Genomic DNA, 18,780 nt, shown 5'->3' on the forward strand with positions numbered 1-18,780 from the left:
GTCTAGTCTATAGTCTAGTCTATAGTCTAGTCTATAGTCTAGTCTGTAGTCTAGTCTATAGTCTAGTCTATAGTCTAGTCTATAGTCTAGTCTATAGTCTAGTCTATAATCTAGTCTATGGTCTAGTCTATAGTCTAGTCTATAGTCTAATCTATAGTCTATTCTACAGTCTATTCTATAGTCTAGTCTATAGTCTAGTCTATAGTTTTGCATGTAATCTCGTCTGTAGTCAAGCCTATAATCTAGTCTAAAGTCTAGTCTATAGTCTAGTTTAAAGTCTAGTCTATCTATTACCTAGTTTTTAGTCTAGTCTATTATATAATTCATAGTCTAGTCTGTACTCTAGTCTACAGTCGAATCTATTATCTAGTCTATATTATTGTCTACAGTCTAGTCTCTTATAAGATTATCTGTTTCCCACAAGCACATCGAAATTTTATAAGAAAAAAGAGAAGTCGGTTATGCCTTCCCAGAATATTAATTTCCGACCCCATATTAGAAAATTCGACTGAGTAGATCCAATTCCCCATTAAATGATTTAGATCTTAAAGGAGACATATTCCTATAAAGTATTAAATTTGTCTAATAGAGTGCGTATCAACAACTAGCTTTAAATTAGAGAAATATTTTTGTGAATTTTTTCCAAAGAATTTATTGAATGTTTCCGTTATTAGAAGATTATGAAATATTCTTTCTGCTAATCTTTGGAAATTTTAATATTCTTTCTTCTAATCTTTGCGTTCGTGGTCTCCACCAATTTGGTTTCCTTATAAGTGCCATGTAATTTATCCAACCAGCCAAACATTCCATAATTAAAATTAAATCTTAAAAAAAATTAAAATGAGTCTTAAAAACAAATTAAAAATTTATTTTAATTTTATAATTTCGATTTTAAAAACTTACTTTGAATGATGATAATCATGATAACGTATCGAAGAACCCGAATTCGGAAACGAATATCCACAATGATCAGCCATTGAATTGAGAATGGCTAAAGTTAAAAACAACCAGACGGTAAAAACATGTGAACGCATTAAAGCAAATGAAGTGGAGACTGGAATTAAATTCAAAAAAATATGTTCCAAAGGATGACAATAAAATGTAATGGCAGCAATGGGAGCCGTCCATTCATGATGTTTCTTATGAACATATTTATAAATCGATTTATGATGCATGACACGATGTATATAATAAAAATAGAATTCCTCCAACAAAGACACCACAACAATATCCAATAAAATTTTGGCAAATGAAGGTAATTGCCGCAAGGGTGCAGTGCAGCGTATTTTGAACAAACAATTATAGAGTATAAAATACATGGGTATACCGACTAAAGTTTGATTCAAAAGAACATTTAAAATGGCCTAAAAGAAAACAAACATTTTACTTAATTGTCCTCTTATCAAGTTTATCAGTAAACGCCTACCGGCGTTTGTTATCGACAGGCTCATTTTTACCCGGTTGTATTTTATATTTTCTTAAAAATTTCGGTCTATTTGTCAAGTCCATAAATGTATACCAACTGGCATTTAACCAATACACTAACATGAAAACAACAGTGGTGCCATAAACCCACACTGTTTGAGGGTCATCACCTGAAATTTCCATAAATTGTGAATAGTGATGATTTTTAACAAGTTTTTCTTATAGTTTGCAAAATTTACCGACTAAATTTAAGAAATCATTCCATTTAGAATCTGCTATAATGCCCACATTATAATAACTGATTTTTATTTCTTTCAAAATAGTTTCGGTGTTCATGTTAATCTCACCTTTTAATCGAAACTGAACTCTGTTTGAAATGTTTTTAAAACTGCAAAAAAATGTTTGGTCATTTAAATGCAATATTGATAACATTTGATATTTATTTCCTTATCAAAAAACCACTAGTGGTTATCAATATAGTCCAATATAGTCAGTTGTTTATCAGTTTTATTTTAAAATTTAGGCATATTAACTAGAGGAGTAGCGTTACTGACCGATTAAAATATTTTTCATGTATAGTTTTGCTCATGTAGATCCACTAACTAGAACAGAATAGAAGTGGAATAGAACCAGAACACAACTAGAATACGTTTTTCATAAGAATTAAGAGTGATCTCTTATAGTTTTTGAGAAAACGGACATTTATGTTTTCACTCAAAATATCGGTTTTTAATATGAAATGAAAGTGATCACAGATTTCGCTTGGTTTGGCTGTATCTCTTATAGTTTTCGAGAAAAACGGACATTTATCTTTTTACTCAAAATATCGGTTTTTGGTATAAAATAAAAGTGATCACAGATTTCGTTTGTGATCTCTTATAGTTTTCGAGAAAAACGGACTTTTATGTTTTCACTCAAAATATCGGTTTTTAATATGAACTGAAAGTGATCACAGATTTCGCTTGTTTTGGCTGTATCTCTTATAGTTTTCGATAAAAACGGACTTTTATGTTTTTACTCAATATATCGGTTTTTAGTATGAAATGAAAGTGATCAAAGATTTCGTTTGTTTTTGCTGTATCTCTTATAGTTTTAGAGAAAAACGGACTTTTATGTTTTCACTCAATATATAGGTTTTTAGTATGAAATGAAAGTGATCACAGATTTCGTTTGTTTTTGCTGTATCTCTTATAGTTTTCGAGAGAAACGGAATTTTATGTTTTCACTCAAAATATCGGTTTTTAGTATGTTTATGTTTTCACTCAAAATATCGGTTATGTTTTCACTCAAAATATCGGTTTTTAATATGAAATGAAAGTGATCACAGATTTCGCTTGTTTTTGCTGTATCTCTTATAGTTTTCACTCAAAATATCGGTTTTTAGTATGAAATGAAAGTGATCACAGATTTCGTTTGTTTTTGCTGTATCTCTTATAGTTTTCGAGAAAAACGTCCTTTTATGTTTTCACTCAAAATATCAGTTTTTTGTATGAAATGAAAGTGATCACAGATTTCGTTTGCTTTGGCTGTATCTCTTATAGTTTTCGTTTGTTTTTGCTGTATCTCTTATAGTTTTAGAGAAAAACGGACTTTTATGTTTTCACTCAAAATATCAGTTTTTAGTATTAAATGAAAGTGATCATTGAAAGTGATTTCGAAAACTTTATGTTTTCACTCAAAATATCAGTTTTTAGTATGAAATGAAAGTGATCACAGATTTCGTTTGTTTTTGCTGTATCTCTTATAGTTTTCGAGAAAAACGGACTTTTATGTTTTCACTCAAAATATCGGTTTTAAGTATGAAATGAAAGTGATCACAGATTTTTGTTTTGGCTGTATCTCTTATAGTTTTCGAGAAAAACGGACTTTTATGTTTTCACTCAAAATATCGGTTTTTAATATGAAATGAAAGTGATCACAGATTTCGTTTGTTTTTGCTGTATCTCTTATAGTTTTCGAGAAAAACGGACTTTTATGTTTTCACTCAAAATATCGGTTTTTAGTACTGAATGAAAGTGATCACAGATTTCACTTGTTTTTGCTGTATCTCTTATAGTTTTCGAGAAAAACGGACTTTTATGTTTTCACTCAAAATAGCGGTTTTTAGTATGAAATGAAAGTGATCACAGATTTCACTTGTTTTTGCTGTATCTCTTATAGTTTTCGAGAAAAACGGACTTTTATGTTTTCACTCAAAATATCGGTTTTTAGTATGAAATGAAAGTGATCACAGATTTCGTTTGTTTTTGCTGTATCTCTTATAGTTTTCGAGAAAAACGGACTTTTATGTTTTCACTCAAAATATCGGTTTTTAGTATGAAATGAAAGTGATCACAGATTTCACTTGTTTTTGCTGTATCTCTTATAGTTTTCGAGAAAAACGGACTTTTATGTTTTCACTCAAAATATCATTTTTAGTATGAAATTAAAGTGATCACAGATTTCACTTGTTTTTGCTGTATCTCTTATAGTTTTCGAGAAAAACGGACTTTTATGTTTTCACTCAAAATATCGGTTTTTAGTATGAAATGAAAGTGATCACAGATTTCACTTGTTTTTGCTGTATCTCTTATAGTTTTCGAGAAAAACGGACTTTTATGTTTTCACTCAAAATATCGGTTTTTAGTATGAAATGAAAGTGATCACAGATTTCACTTGTTTTTGCTGTATCTCTTATAGTTTTCGAGAAAAACGGACTTTTATGTTTTCACTCAAAATATCGGTTTTTAGTATGAAATGAAAGTGATCACAGATTTCACTTGTTTTTGCTGTATCTCTTATAGTTTTCGAGAAAAACGGACTTTTATGTTTTCACTCAAAATATCGGTTTTTAGTATGAAATGAAATGAAAGTGATCACAGATTTCACTTGTTTTTGCTGTATCTCTTATAGTTTTCGAGAAAAACGGACTTTTATGTTTTCACTCAAAATATCGGTTTTTAGTATGAAATGAAAGTGATCACAGATTTCACTTGTTTTTGCTGTATCTCTTATAGTTTTCGAGAAAAACGGACTTTTATGTTTTCACTCAAAATATCGGTTTTTAGTATGAAATGAAAGTGATCACAGATTTCGTTTGTTTTTGCTGTATCTCTTATAGTTTTCGAGAAAAACGGACTTTTATGTTTTCACTCAAAATATCGGTTTTTAGTATGAAATGAAAGTGATCACAGATTTCGTTTGTTTTTGCTGTATCTCTTATAGTTTTCGAGAAAAACGGACTTTTATGTTTTCACTCAAAATATCAGTTTTTAGTATGAAATGAAAGTGATCACAGATTTCGTTTTTTTTGCTGTATCTCTTATAGTTTTCGAGAAAAACGGACTTTTATGTTTTCACTCAAAATATCGGTTTTTAGTATGAAAGAAAGTGATCACAGATTTCACTTGTTTTTGCTGTATCTCTTATAGTTTTCGAGAAAAACGGACTTTTATGTTTTCACTCAAAATATCGGTTTTTAGTATGAAATGAAAGTGATCACAGATTTCACTTGTTTTTGCTGTATCTCTTATAGTTTTCGAGAAAAACGGACTTTTATGTTTTCACTAAAAATATCGGTTTTTAGTATGAAATGAAAGTGATCACAGATTTCACTTGTTTTTGCTGTATCTCTTATAGTTTTCGAGAAAAACGGATTTTTATGTTTTCACTCAAAATATCAGTTTTTAGTATGAAATGAAAGTGATCACAGATTTCGTTTGTTTTTGCTGTATCTCTTATAGTTTTCGAGAAAAACGGACTTTTATGTTTTCACTCAAAATATCGGTTTTTAGTATGAAATGAAAGTGATCACAGATTTCACTTGTTTTTGCTGTATCTCTTATAGTTTTCGAGAAAAACGGACTTTTATGTTTTCACTCAAAATAACGGTTTTTAGTATGAATTGAAAGTGATCACAGAATTCACTTGTTTTTGCTGTATCTCTTATAGTTTTCGAGAAAAACGGACTTTTATGTTTTCACTCAAAATATCGGTTTTTAGTATGAAATGAAAGTGATCACAGATTTCACTTGTTTTTGCTGTATCTCTTTAGTTTTCGAGAAAAACGGACCTTTATGTTTTCACTCAAAATATCAGTTTTTAGTATGAAATGAAAGTGATCACAGATTTTGTTTATTTTATGCTGTATCTCTTATAGTTTTCGAGAAAGACGGACTTTTATGTTTTCACTCAAAATATCGGTTTTTAGTATGAAATGAAAGTTATCACAGATTTCGTTTATTTTTGCTGTATCTCTTATAGTTTTCGAGAAAAACGGACTTTTATGTTTTCACTCAAAATATCGGTTTTTAGTATGAAATGAAAGTGATCACAGATTTTGTTTATTTTTGCTGTATCTCTTATAGTTTTCGAGAAAAACGGACTTTTATGTTTTCACTCAAAATATCAGTTTTTAGTATGAAATGAAAGTGGTCACAGATTTCGTTTGTTTTTACTATATCTCTTATAGTTTTCGAGAAAACCGGACTTTTATGTTTTCACTTAAAATAACGGCTTTCAGTATGAAATGAAAATGATCACAGATTTCACTTGTTTTTGCTGTATCTCTTATAGTTTTCGAGAAAAACGGACTTTTATGCTTTCACTCAAAATATCAGTTTTTAGTATGAAATGAAAGTGATCACAGATTTCGTTTGTTTTTGCTGTATCTCTTATAGTTTTCGAGAAAAACGGACTTTTATGTTTTCACTCAAAATATCGGTTTTTAGTATGAAATGAAAGTGATCACAGATTTCGTTTGTTTTTGCTGTATCTCTTATAGTTTTCGAGAAAAACGGACTATTATGTTTACTAAAAATATCGGTTTTTAGTATGAAATGAAAGTGATCACAGATTTCACTTGTTTTTGCTGTATCTCTTATAGTTTTCGAGAAAAACGGACTTTTATGTTTTCACTCAAAATATCAGTTTTTAGTATGAAATGAAAGTGATCACAGATTTCACTTGTTTTTGCTGTATCTCTTATAGTTTTCGAGAAAAACGGACTTTTATGTTTTCACTCAAAATATCGGTTTTTATATGAAATGAAAGTGATCACAGATTTCACTTGTTTTTGCTGTATCTCTTATAGTTTTCGAGAAAAACGGACTTTTATGTTTTCACTCAAAATATCGGTTTTTAGTATGAAATGAAAGTGATCACAGATTTCGTTTGTTTTTGCTGTATCTCTTATAGTTTTCGAGAAAAACGGACTTTTATGTTTTCACTCAAAATAACGGTTTTTAGTATGAAATTAAAGTGATCACAGATTTCACTTGTTTTTGCTGTATCTCTTATAGTTTTCGAGAAAAACGGACTTTTATGTTTTCACTCAAAATGTCGGTTTTTAGTATGAAATGAAAGTGATCACAGATTTCACTTGTTTTTGCTGTATCTCTTATAGTTTTCGAGAAAAACGGACTGTTATGTTTTCACTCAAAATATCGGTTTTTGCTGTATCTCTTATAGTTTTTTGCTGTATCTCTTATAGTTTTCGAGAAAAACGGACTTTTATGCTTTCACTCAAAATATCGGTTTTTAATATGAAATGAAAGTGATCACAGATTTCACTTGTTTTTGCTGTATCTCTTATAGTTTTCGAGAAAAACGGACTTTTATGTTTTCGCTCAAAATATCAGTTTTTAGTATGAAATGAAAGTGATCACAGATTTCACTTGTTTTTGCTGTATCTCTTATAGTTTTCGAGAAAAACGGACTTTTATGTTTTCACTCAAAATATCGGTTTTTAGTATGAAATGAAAGTGATCACAGATTTCGTATTAAAAAGCGATATTTTGAGTGAAAACATAAAAGTCCGTTTTTCTCGAAAACTATAAGAGATACAGCAAAAAAAAAATACGATATTTTGAGTGAAAACATAAAAGTCCGTTATTTTAAGTGAAAACATAAAAGTCCGTTTTTCTCGAAAACTATAAGAGATACAGCCAAATCTGTGATCACTTTCATTTCATACTAAAAAGCGATATTTTGAGTGAAAACATAAAAGTCCGTTTTTCTCGAAAACTATAAGAGATACAGCAAAAACAAGTGAAATCTGTGATCACTTTCATTTCATATTAAAAACCGATATTTTGAGTGAAAACATAAAAGTCCGTTTTTCTCGAAAACTATAAGAGATACAGCAAAAACAAGTGAAATCTGTGATCACTTTCATTTCATACTAAAAGCCGTTATTTTAAGTGAAAACATAAAAGTCCGTTTTTCTTGAAAACTATAAGAGATACAGCCAAATCTGTGATCACTTTCATTTCATACTAAAAACCGATATTTTGAGTGAAAACATAAAAGTCCGTTTTTCTCGAAAACTATAAGAGATACAGCAAAAACAAACGAAATCTGTGATCACTTTCATTTCATACTAAAAACTGATATTTTGAGTGAAAACATAAAAGTCCGTTTTTCTCGAAAACTATAAGAGATACAGCAAAAACAAGTGAAATCTGTGATCACTTTCATTTCATACTAAAAGCCGTTTTTCTCGAAAACTTTAAGTGAAAACATAAAAGTCCAGTATGAAATGAAAGTGATCACAGATTTCACTTGTTTTTGCTGTATCTCTTATAGTTTTCGAGAAAAACGGACTTTTATGTTTTCACTCAAAATATCAGTTTTTAGTACGAAATGAAAGTGATCACAGATTTCGTTTGTTTTTGCTGTATCTCTTATAGTTTTCGAGAAAAACGGACTTTTATGTTTTTACTCAAAATATCGGTTTTTAGTATGAAATGAAAGTGATCACGGATTTCACTTGTTTTTGCTGTATCTCTTATAGTTTTCGAGAAAAACGGACTTTTATGTTTTCGCTCAAAATATCGGTTTTTAGTATGAAATGAAAGTGATCACAGATTTCGTTTGTTTTTGCTGTATCTCTTATAGTTTTCGAGAAAAACGGACCTTTATGTTTTCACTCAAAATATCGGTTTTTAGTATGAAATGAAAGTGATCACAGATTTCACTTGTTTTTGCTGTATCTCTTATAGTTTTCGAGAAAAACGGACTTTTATGTTTTCACTCAAAATATCAGTTATTAGTATGAAATGAAAGTAATCACAGATTTCGTTTGTTTTTGCTGTATCTCTTATAGTTTTCGAGAAAAACGGACTTTTATGTTTTCACTTAAAATAACGGCTTTTAGTATGAAATGAAAGTGATCACAGATTTCACTTGTTTTTGCTGTATCTCTTATAGTTTTCGAGAAAAACGGACTTTTATGCTTTCACTCAAAATATCAGTTTTTAGTATGAAATGAAAGTGATCACAGATTTCGTTTGTTTTTGCTGTATCTCTTATAGTTTTCGAGAAAAACGGACTTTTATGTTTTCACTCAAAATATCGGTGTTTAGTATGAAATGAAAGTGATCACAGATTTCGTTTGTTTTTGCTGTATCTCTTATAGTTTTCGAGAAAACCGGACCTTTATGTTTTCACTCAAAATATCGGTTTTTAGTATGAAATGAAAGTGATCACAGATTTCACTTGGTTTTGCTGTATCTCTTATAGTTTTCGAGAAAAACGGACTTTTATGTTTTCACTCAAAATATCAGTTTTTAGTATGAAATGAAATGAAAGTGATCACAGATTTCGTTTGTTTTTGCTGTATCTCTTATAGTTTTCGAGAAAAACGGACTTTTATGTTTTCACTCAAAATATCGGTTTTTAGTATGAAATGAAAGTGATCACAGATTTCACTTGTTTTTGCTGTATCTCTTATAGTTTTCGAGAAAAACGGACTTTTATGTTTTCACTCAAAATATCGGTATGAAATGAAAGTGATCACAGATTTCACTTGTTTTTGCTGTATCTCTTATAGTTTTCGAGAAAAACGGACTTTTATGTTTTCACTCAAAATATCAGTTTTTAGTATGAAATGAAATGAAAGTGATCACAGATTTCGTTTGTTTTTGCTGTATCTCTTATAGTTTTCGAGAAAAACGGACTTTTATGTTTTCACTCAAAATATCGGTTTTTAGTATGAAATGAAAGTGATCACAGATTTCACTTGTTTTTTCTGTATCTCTTATAGTTTTCGAGAAAAACGGACTTTTATGTTTTCACTCAAAATATCGGTTTTTAGTATGAAATGAAAGTGATCACAGATTTCACTTGTTTTTGCTGTATCTCTTATAGTTTTCGAGAAAAACGGACTTATATTTTTTCACTCAAAATATCGGTTTTTAGTATGAAATGAAAGTGATCACAGATTTCACTTGTTTTTGCTGTATCTCTTATAGTTTTCGAGAAAAACGTACTTTTATGTTTTCACTCAAACTATCAGTTTTTAGTATGAAATGAAAGTGATCACAGATTTCGTTTGTTTTTGCTGTATCTCTTATAGTTTTCGAGAAAAACGGACTTTTATGTTTTCACTCAAAATATCGGTTTTTAGTATGAAATGAAAGTGATCACAGATTTCGTTTGTTTTTGCTGTATCTCTTATAGTTTTCGAGAAAAACGGACTTTTATGTTTTCACTCAAAATATCGGTATGAAATGAAAGTGATCACAGATTTCACTTGTTTTTGCTGTATCTCTTATAGTTTTCGAGAAAAACGGACTTTTATGTTTTCACTCAAAATATCGGTTTTTAGTATGAAATGAAAGTGATCACAGATTTCACTTGTTTTTGCGTTATCTCTTATAGTTTTCGAGAAAAACGGACTTTTATGTTTTCGCTCAAAATATCGGTTTTTAGTATGAAATGAAATGAAAGTGATCACAGATTTCGTTTGTTTTTGCTGTATCTCTAATAGTTTTCGAGAAAAACGGACTTTTATGTTTTCACTCAAAATATCGGGTTTTATTATGAAATGAAAGTGATCACAGATTTCACTTGTTTTTGCTGTATCTCTTATAGTTTTCGAGAAAAACGGACTTTTATGTTTTCACTCAAAATATCGGTTTTTAGTATGAAATGAAAGTGATCACAGATTTCACTTGTTTTTGCTGTATCTCTTATAGTTTTCGAGAAAAACGGACTTTTATGTTTTCACTCAAAATATCGGTTTTTAGTATGAAATGAAAGAGATCACAGATTTCACTTGTTTTTGCTGTATCTCTTATAGTTTTCGAGAAAAACGGACTTTTATGTTTTCACTCAAAATATCGGTTTTTAGTATGAAATGAAAGTGATCACAGATTTCACTTGTTTTTGCTGTATCTCTTATAGTTTTCGAGAAAAACGTACTTTTATGTTTTCACTCAAAATATCGGTTTTTAGTATGAAATGAAAGTGATCACAGATTTCACTTGTTTTTGCTGTATCTCTTATAGTTTTCGAGAAAAACGGACTTTTATGTTTTCACTCAAACTATCAGTTTTTAGTATGAAATGAAAGTGATCACAGATTTCGTTTGTTTTTGCTGTATCTCTTATAGTTTTCGAGAAAAACGGACTTTTATGTTTTCACTCAAAATATCGGTTTTTAGTATGAAATGAAAGTGATCACTTTCATTTCATACTAAAAACTGATATTTTGAGTGAAAACATAAAAGTCCGTTTTTCTCGAAAACTATAAGAGATACAGCAAAAACAACGAAATCTGTGATCACTTTCATTTCATACTAAAAACCGATATTTTGAGTGAAAACATAAAAGTCCGTTTTTCTCGAAAACTATAAGAGATACAGCAAAAACAAACGAAATCTGTGATCACTTTCATTTCATACTAAAAACTGATAGTTTGAGTGAAAACATAAAAGTCCGTTTTTCTCGAAAACTATAAGAGATACAGCAAAAACAAGTGAAATCTGTGATCACTTTCATTTCATACTAAAAACCGATATTTTGAGTGAAAACATAAAAGTACGTTTTTCTCGAAAACTATAAGAGATACAGCAAAAACAAGTGAAATCTGTGATCACTTTCATTTCATACTAAAAACCGATATTTTGAGTGAAAACATAAAAGTCCGTTTTTCTCGAAAACTATAAGAGATACAGCAAAAACAAGTGAAATCTGTGATCACTTTCATTTCATACTAAAAACCGATATTTTGAGTGAAAACATAAAAGTCCGTTTTTCTCGAAAACTATAAGAGATACAGCAAAACAAGTGAAATCTGTGATCACTTTCATTTCATACTAAAAACCGATATTTTGAGTGAAAACATAAAAGTCCGTTTTTCTCGAAAACTATAAGAGATACAGCAAAAACAAGTGAAATCTGTGATCACTTTCATTTCATAATAAAAACCGATATTTTGAGTGAAAACATAAAAGTCCGTTTTTCTCGAAAACTATAAGAGATACAGCAAAAACAAACGAAATCTGTGATCACTTTCATTTCATTTCATACTAAAAACCGATATTTTGAGCGAAAACATAAAAGTCCGTTTTTCTCGAAAACTATAAGAGATAACGCAAAAACAAGTGAAATCTGTGATCACTTTCATTTCATACTAAAAACCGATATTTTGAGTGAAAACATAAAAGTCCGTTTTTCTCGAAAACTATAAGAGATACAGCAAAAACAAGTGAAATCTGTGATCACTTTCATTTCATACCGATATTTTGAGTGAAAACATAAAAGTCCGTTTTTCTCGAAAACTATAAGAGATACAGCAAAAACAAACGAAATCTGTGATCACTTTCATTTCATACTAAAAACGATATTTTGAGTGAAAACATAAAAGTCCGTTTTTCTCGAAAACTATAAGAGATACAGCAAAAACAAACGAAATCTGTGATCACTTTCATTTCATACTAAAAACTGATAGTTTGAGTGAAAACATAAAAGTCCGTTTTTCTCGAAAACTATAAGAGATACAGCAAAAACAAGTGAAATCTGTGATCACTTTCATTTCATACTAAAAGCCGTTATTTTAAGTGAAAACATAAAAGTCCGTTTTTCTCGAAAACTATAAGAGATACAGCCAAAACAAAGAAAATCTGTGATCACTTTCATTTCATACTAAAAACCGATATTTTGAGTGTAAACATAAAAGTCCGTTTTTCTCGAAAACTATAAGAGATACAGCAAAAACAAGTGAAATCTGTGATCACTTTCATTTCATATTAAAAACCGATATTTCGAGTGTAAACATAAAAGTCCGTTTTTCTCGAAAACTATAAGAGATACAGCAAAAACAAGTGAAATCTGTGATCACTTTCATTTCATACTAAAAACTGATATTTTGAGTGAAAACATAAAAGTCCGTTTTTCTCGAAAACTATAAGAGATACAGCAAAAACAAACTAAATCTGTGATCACTTTCATTTCATACTAAAAACCGATATTTTGAACGAAAACATAAAAGTCCGTTTTTCTCGAAAACTATAAGAAATAACGCAAAAACAAGTGAAATCTGTGATCACTTTCATTTCGTACTAAAAACCAATATTTTGAGTGAAAACATAAAAGTCCGTTTTTCTCGAAAACTATAAGAGATACAGTAAAAACAAGTGAAATCTGTGATCACTTTCTTTTTGCTGTATCTCTTATAGTTTTCGAGAAAAACGGACTTTTCTGTTTTTACTCAAAATATCGGTTTTTAGTATGAAATGAAAGTGATCACAGATTTCACTTGTTTTGGCTATATCTCTTATAGTTATCGAGAAAAACGGACTATAATGTTTTCACTCAAAATATAGGTTTTTAGAATGAAATGAATGTGATCACAGATTTCACTTGTTTTTGCTGTATCTCTTATAGTTTTCGAGAAAAACGGACTTTTATGTTTTCACTCAAAATATCAGTTTTTAATATGAAACGAAAGTGATCACAGATTTCGCTTGTTTTGGATGTATCTGTTATAGTTTTCGAGAAAAACGGACTTTTATGTTTTCACTCAAAATATCGGTTTTTAGAATGAAATGAAAGTGATCACAGATTTCACTTGTTTTGGCTGTATCTCTTATAGTTTTCGAGCAAAAAGGACTATAATGTTTTCACTCAAAATATCGGTTTTTAGAATGAAATAAAAGTGATCACAGATTTCACTCTCTTATAGTTTTCGAGCAAAACGGAATTTTGTGTTTTTACTTAAAATATCGGTTTTTAATATGAAATGAAAGTGATCAGAGATTTCACTTGTTTTTGCTGTATCTCTTATAGTTTTCGAGAAAAACTGACTTTTATGATTTCACTCAAAATATCAGTTTTTAGTATGAAATGAAAGTGATCACAGATTTCGTTTGTTTTTGCTCAAAATATCGGTTTTTAGTATGAAATGAAAGTGATTACAGATTTCACTTGTTTTGGCTGTATCTCTTATAGTTTTCGAGAAAAACGGACTTTTATGTTTTCACTCAAAATATCGGTTTTTAGAATGAAATGAAAGTGATCACAGATTTCACTTGTTTTGGCTGTATCTCTTATAGTTTTCGAGCAAAAAGGACTATAATGTTTTCACTCAAAATATCGGTTTTTAGAATGAAATAAAAGTGATCACAGATTTCACTTGTTTTTGCTGTATCTCTTATAGTTTTCGAGAAAAACGGACTTTTATGTTTTCACTCAAAATATTGGTTTTTAGTACGATATGAAAGTGATCACAGATTTCACTTGTTTTTGCTGTATCTCTTATAGTTTTCAAGAAAAACGGACTTTTATGTTTTTACTCAAAATATCGGTTATTAATATGAAATGAAAGTGATCACAGATTTCGCTTGCTTTGGCTGTATCTCTTATAGTTTTCGAGAAAAACGGACTTTTATGTTTTCACTCAAAATATCGGTTTTTAGTATGAAATGAAAGTGATCACAGATTTCACTTGTTTTGGCTGTATCTCTTATAGTTTTCGAGAAAAACGGACTTTTATGTTTTCACTCAAAATATCGGTTTTTAGTATGAATTGAAAGTGATCACAGATTTCGTTTGTTTTTGCTGTATCTCTTATAGTTTTCGACAAAAACGGACTTTTATGTTTTCACGCAAAATATCGGTTTTTAATATGAAATGAAAGTGATCACAGATTTCACTTGTTTTTGCTGTATCTTTTATAGTTTTCGAGAAAAACGGACTTTTATGTTTTCACTAAAAATATCAGTTTTTAGTATGAAATGAAAGTGATCACAGATTTCACTTGTTTCGGCTGTATCTCTTATAGTTCTCGAGAAAAACGGACTTTTATGTTTTCACTCAAAATATCAGTTTTACTTTTATGTTTTCACTCAAAATATCGATTTTACTTTTATGTTTTTAGTATGAAATGAAAGTGATCACAGATTTCGTTTGTTTTCGAGAAAACCGGAATTTTATGTTTTCACTCAAAATATCGGTTTTTAGTATGAAATGAAAGTGATCGCAGATCTCGTTTGTTTTGGCTGTATCTCTTATAGTTTTCGAGAAAAACGGATTTTTATGTTTTCACTCAAAATATCGGTTTTAAGTATGAAATGAAAGTGATCACAGATTTCGTTTGTTTTTGCTGTATCTCTTATAGTTTTCGAGAAAAACGGACTTTTATGTTTTCACTCAAAATATCGGTTTTTAGTATTAAATGAAATGAAGGTGATCACAGATTTCGTTTGTTTTTTCTGTATCTCTCATAGTTTTCGAGAAAAACGGACTTTTATGTTTTCACTTCAAATAACGGCTTTTAGTATGAAATGAAAGTGATCACAGATTTCACTTGTTTTTTGCTGTATCTCTTATAGTTTTCGAGAAAAACGTACTTTAATGTTTTCACTCAAAATATAAGTTTTTAGTATGAAATGAAAGTGATCACAGATTTCGTTTGTTTTTGCTGTATCTCTTATAGTTTTCGAGAAAAACGGACTTTTATGTTTTCACTCAAAATATCGGTTTTTAGTATGAAATGAAAGTGATCACAGATATCACTTGTTTTGGCTGTATCTCTTACAGTTTTCCAGAAAAGCGGACTTTTATGTTTTCACTCAAAATATCGGTTTTACTTTTATGTTTTCACTCAAAATATCGGTTTTACTTTTATGTTTTCACTCAAAATATCGATTTTACTTTTATGTTTTTAGTATGAAATGAAAGTGATCACAGATTTCACTTGTTTTTGCTGCATCTCTTATAGTTTTCGAGAAAAACGGACTTTTATGTTTTCACTCAAAATATCAGTTTTTAGTATAAAATGAAAGTGATCACAGATTTCACTTGTTTTTGCTGTATCACTTATAGTTTTCGAGAAAAACGGACTTTTATGTTTTCACTCAAAATATCAGTTTTTAGTATGAAATGAAAGTGATCACAGATTTCACTTGTTTTTGGGGTATCTCTTATAGTTTTCGAGAAAAACGAACTTTTATGTTTTCACTCAAAATATCGGTTTTTAGTATGAAATGAAAGTGATCACAGATTTCGTTTGTTTTTGCTGTATCTCTTATAGTTTTCGAGAAAAACGGACTTTTATGTTTTCATTCAAAATATCGGTTTTTAGTATGAAATGAAAGTGATCACAGATTTCACTTGTTTTTGCTGTATCTCTTATAGTTTTTCGAGAAAAACGGACTTTTATGTTTTCACTCAAAATATCGGTTTTTAGTATGAAATGAAAGTGATCACAGATTTCACTTGTTTTTGCTGTATCTCTTATAGTTTTCGAGAAAAACGGACTTTTATGTTTTCACTCAAAATATCAGTTTTTAGTATGAAATGAAAGTGATCACAGATTTCGTTTGTTTTTGCTGTATCTCTTATAGTTTTCGAGAAAAACGGGCTTTTATGTTTTCACTCAAAATATCAGTTTTTAGTATAAAATGAAAGTGATCACAGATTTCGTTTGTTTTTGCTGTATCTCTTATAGTTTTCGAGAAAAACGGACTTTAATGTTTTCACTCAAAATATCAGTTTTTAGTATGAAATGAAAGTGATCACAGATTTCGTTTGTTTTTGCTGTATCGCTTATAGTTTTCGAGAAAAACGGACTTTTATGTTTTCACTCAAAATATCGGTTTTTAGTATGAAATGAAAGTGATCACAGATTTCACTTGTTTTTGCTGTATCTCATATAGTTTTCGAGAAAAACGGACTTTTATGTTTTCACTCAAAATATCGGTTTTTAATATGAAATGAAAGTGATCACAGATTTCACTTGTTTTTGCTGTATCTCTTATAGTTTTCGAGAAAAACGGACTTTTATGTTTTCACTCAAAATATCGGTTTTTAGTATGAAATGAAATGAAAGTGATCACAGATTTCACTTGTTTTTGCTGTATCTCTTATAGTTTTCGAGAAAAACGGACTTTTATGTTTTTACTCAAAATATCGGTTTTTAGTATGAAATGAAAGTGATCACAGATTTCACTTGTTTTTGCTGTATCTCTTATAGTTTTCGAGAAAAACGGACATTTATGCTTTCATTAAAAATATCGGTTTTTAATATGAAATGAAAGTGATCACAGATTTCACTTGTTTTTGCTGTATCTCTTATAGTTTTCGAGAAAAACGGACTTTTATGTTTTCACTCAAACAGCAAAAACAAGTGAAATCTGTGATCACTTTCATTTCATAATAAAAACCGATATTTTGAGTGAAAACATAAAAGTCCGTTTTTCTCGAAAACTATAAGAGATACAGCAAAAACAAACGAAATCTGTGATCACTTTCATTTCATTTCATACTAAAAACCGATATTTTGAGCGAAAACATAAAAGTCCGTTTTTCTCGAAAACTATAAGAGATAACGCAAAAACAAGTGAAATCTGTGATCACTTTCATTTCATACTAAAAACCGATATTTTGAGTGAAAACATAAAAGTCCGTTTTTCTCGAAAACTATAAGAGATACAGCAAAAACAAGTGAAATCTGTGATCACTTTCATTTCATACCGATATTTTGAGTGAAAACATAAAAGTCCGTTTTTCTCGAAAACTATAAGAGATACAGCAAAAACAAACGAAATCTGTGATCACTTTCATTTCATACTAAAAACCGATATTTTGAGTGAAAACATAAAAGTCCGTTTTTCTCGAAAACTATAAGAGATACAGCAAAAACAAACGAAATCTGTGATCACTTTCATTTCATACTAAAAACTGATAGTTTGAGTGAAAACATAAAAGTACGTTTTTCTCGAAAACTATAAGAGATACAGCAAAAACAAGTGAAATCTGTGATCACTTTCATTTCATACTAAAAACCGATATTTTGAGTGAAAAAATATAAGTCCGTTTTTCTCGAAAACTATAAGAGATACAGCAAAAACAAGTGAAATCTGTGATCACTTTCATTTCATACTAAAAACCGATATTTTGAGTGAAAACATAAAGGTCCGTTTTTCTCGAAAACTATAAGAGATACAGCAAAAACAAGTGAAATCTGTGATCACTTTCTTTTCATATTAAAAACCCGATGTTTTGAGTGAAAACATAAAAGTCCGTTTTTCTCGAAAACTGTGATCACTAAAAAAAACTGATAAAACTAAAAACTGATATTTTGAGTGAAAACATAAAAGTCCGTTTTTCTCGAAAACTATAAGAGATACAGCAAAAACAAGTGAAATCTGTGATCACTTTCATTTAATACTAAAAACCGATATTTTGAGTGAAAACATAAAAGTTCGTTTTTCTCGAAAACTATAAGAGATACAGCAAAACCAAGTGAAATCTGTGATCACTTTCATTTCATACTAAAAACAGATATTTTGAGTGAAAACATAAAGGTCCGTTTTAATCGAAAACTATAAGAGATACAGCAAAAACAAACGAAATCTGTGATCACTTTCATTTCATACTAAAAACCGATATTTTGAGTGAAAACATAAAAGTCCGTTTTTCTCGAAAACTATAAGAGATACAGCAAAAACAAGTGAAATCTGTGATCACTTTCATTTCATACTAAAAACTGATATTTTGAGTGAAAACATAAAGTTTTCGAAAACTATAAGAGATACAGCAAAAACAAGTGAAATCTGTGATCACTTTCATTTCATATTAAAAACCGATATTTTGAGTGAAAGCATAAAAGTCCGTTTTTCTCGAAAACTATAAGAGATACAGCAAAAACAAGTGAAATCTGTGATCACTTTCATTTCATACTAAAAGCCGTTATTTGAAGTGAAAACATAAAAGTCCGTTTTTCTCGAAAACTATTAGAGATACAGCAAAAACAAACGAAATCTGTGATCACTTTCATTTCATACTTAAAACATAAAAGTGAAATCGATATTTTGAGTAAAAACATAGAAGTAAAACTGATATTTTGAGTGAAAACATAAAAATCCGTTTTTCTCGAAAACTATAAGAGATACAGCCAAAACAAGCGAAATCTGTGATCACTTTCATTTCATATCTCTTTCATAAAAACTGATATTTTGAGTGAAAACATAAAAGTCCGTTTTTCTCGAAAACTGTAAGAGATACAGCCAAAACAAGCGAAATCTGTGATCACTTTCATTTAATACTAAAAACTGATATTTTGAGTGAAAACATAAAAGTCCGTTTTTCT

General features: G+C 29.5%; 1 pseudogene; it reads right to left on the bottom strand.

Moving 5' to 3' along the window:
- Positions 1 to 671: 671 nt before the first annotated feature.
- LOC111682372 lies at positions 672 to 1,761 on the bottom strand (annotated as a pseudogene).
- Between the last annotated feature and the right edge of the window lie 17,019 nt (positions 1,762 to 18,780).

The sequence above is a fragment of the Lucilia cuprina genome, chromosome 3 (assembly GCF_022045245.1).
Source record: "Lucilia cuprina isolate Lc7/37 chromosome 3, ASM2204524v1, whole genome shotgun sequence".
In the NCBI taxonomy this organism is placed as follows: Eukaryota; Metazoa; Arthropoda; class Insecta; order Diptera; family Calliphoridae; genus Lucilia; species Lucilia cuprina.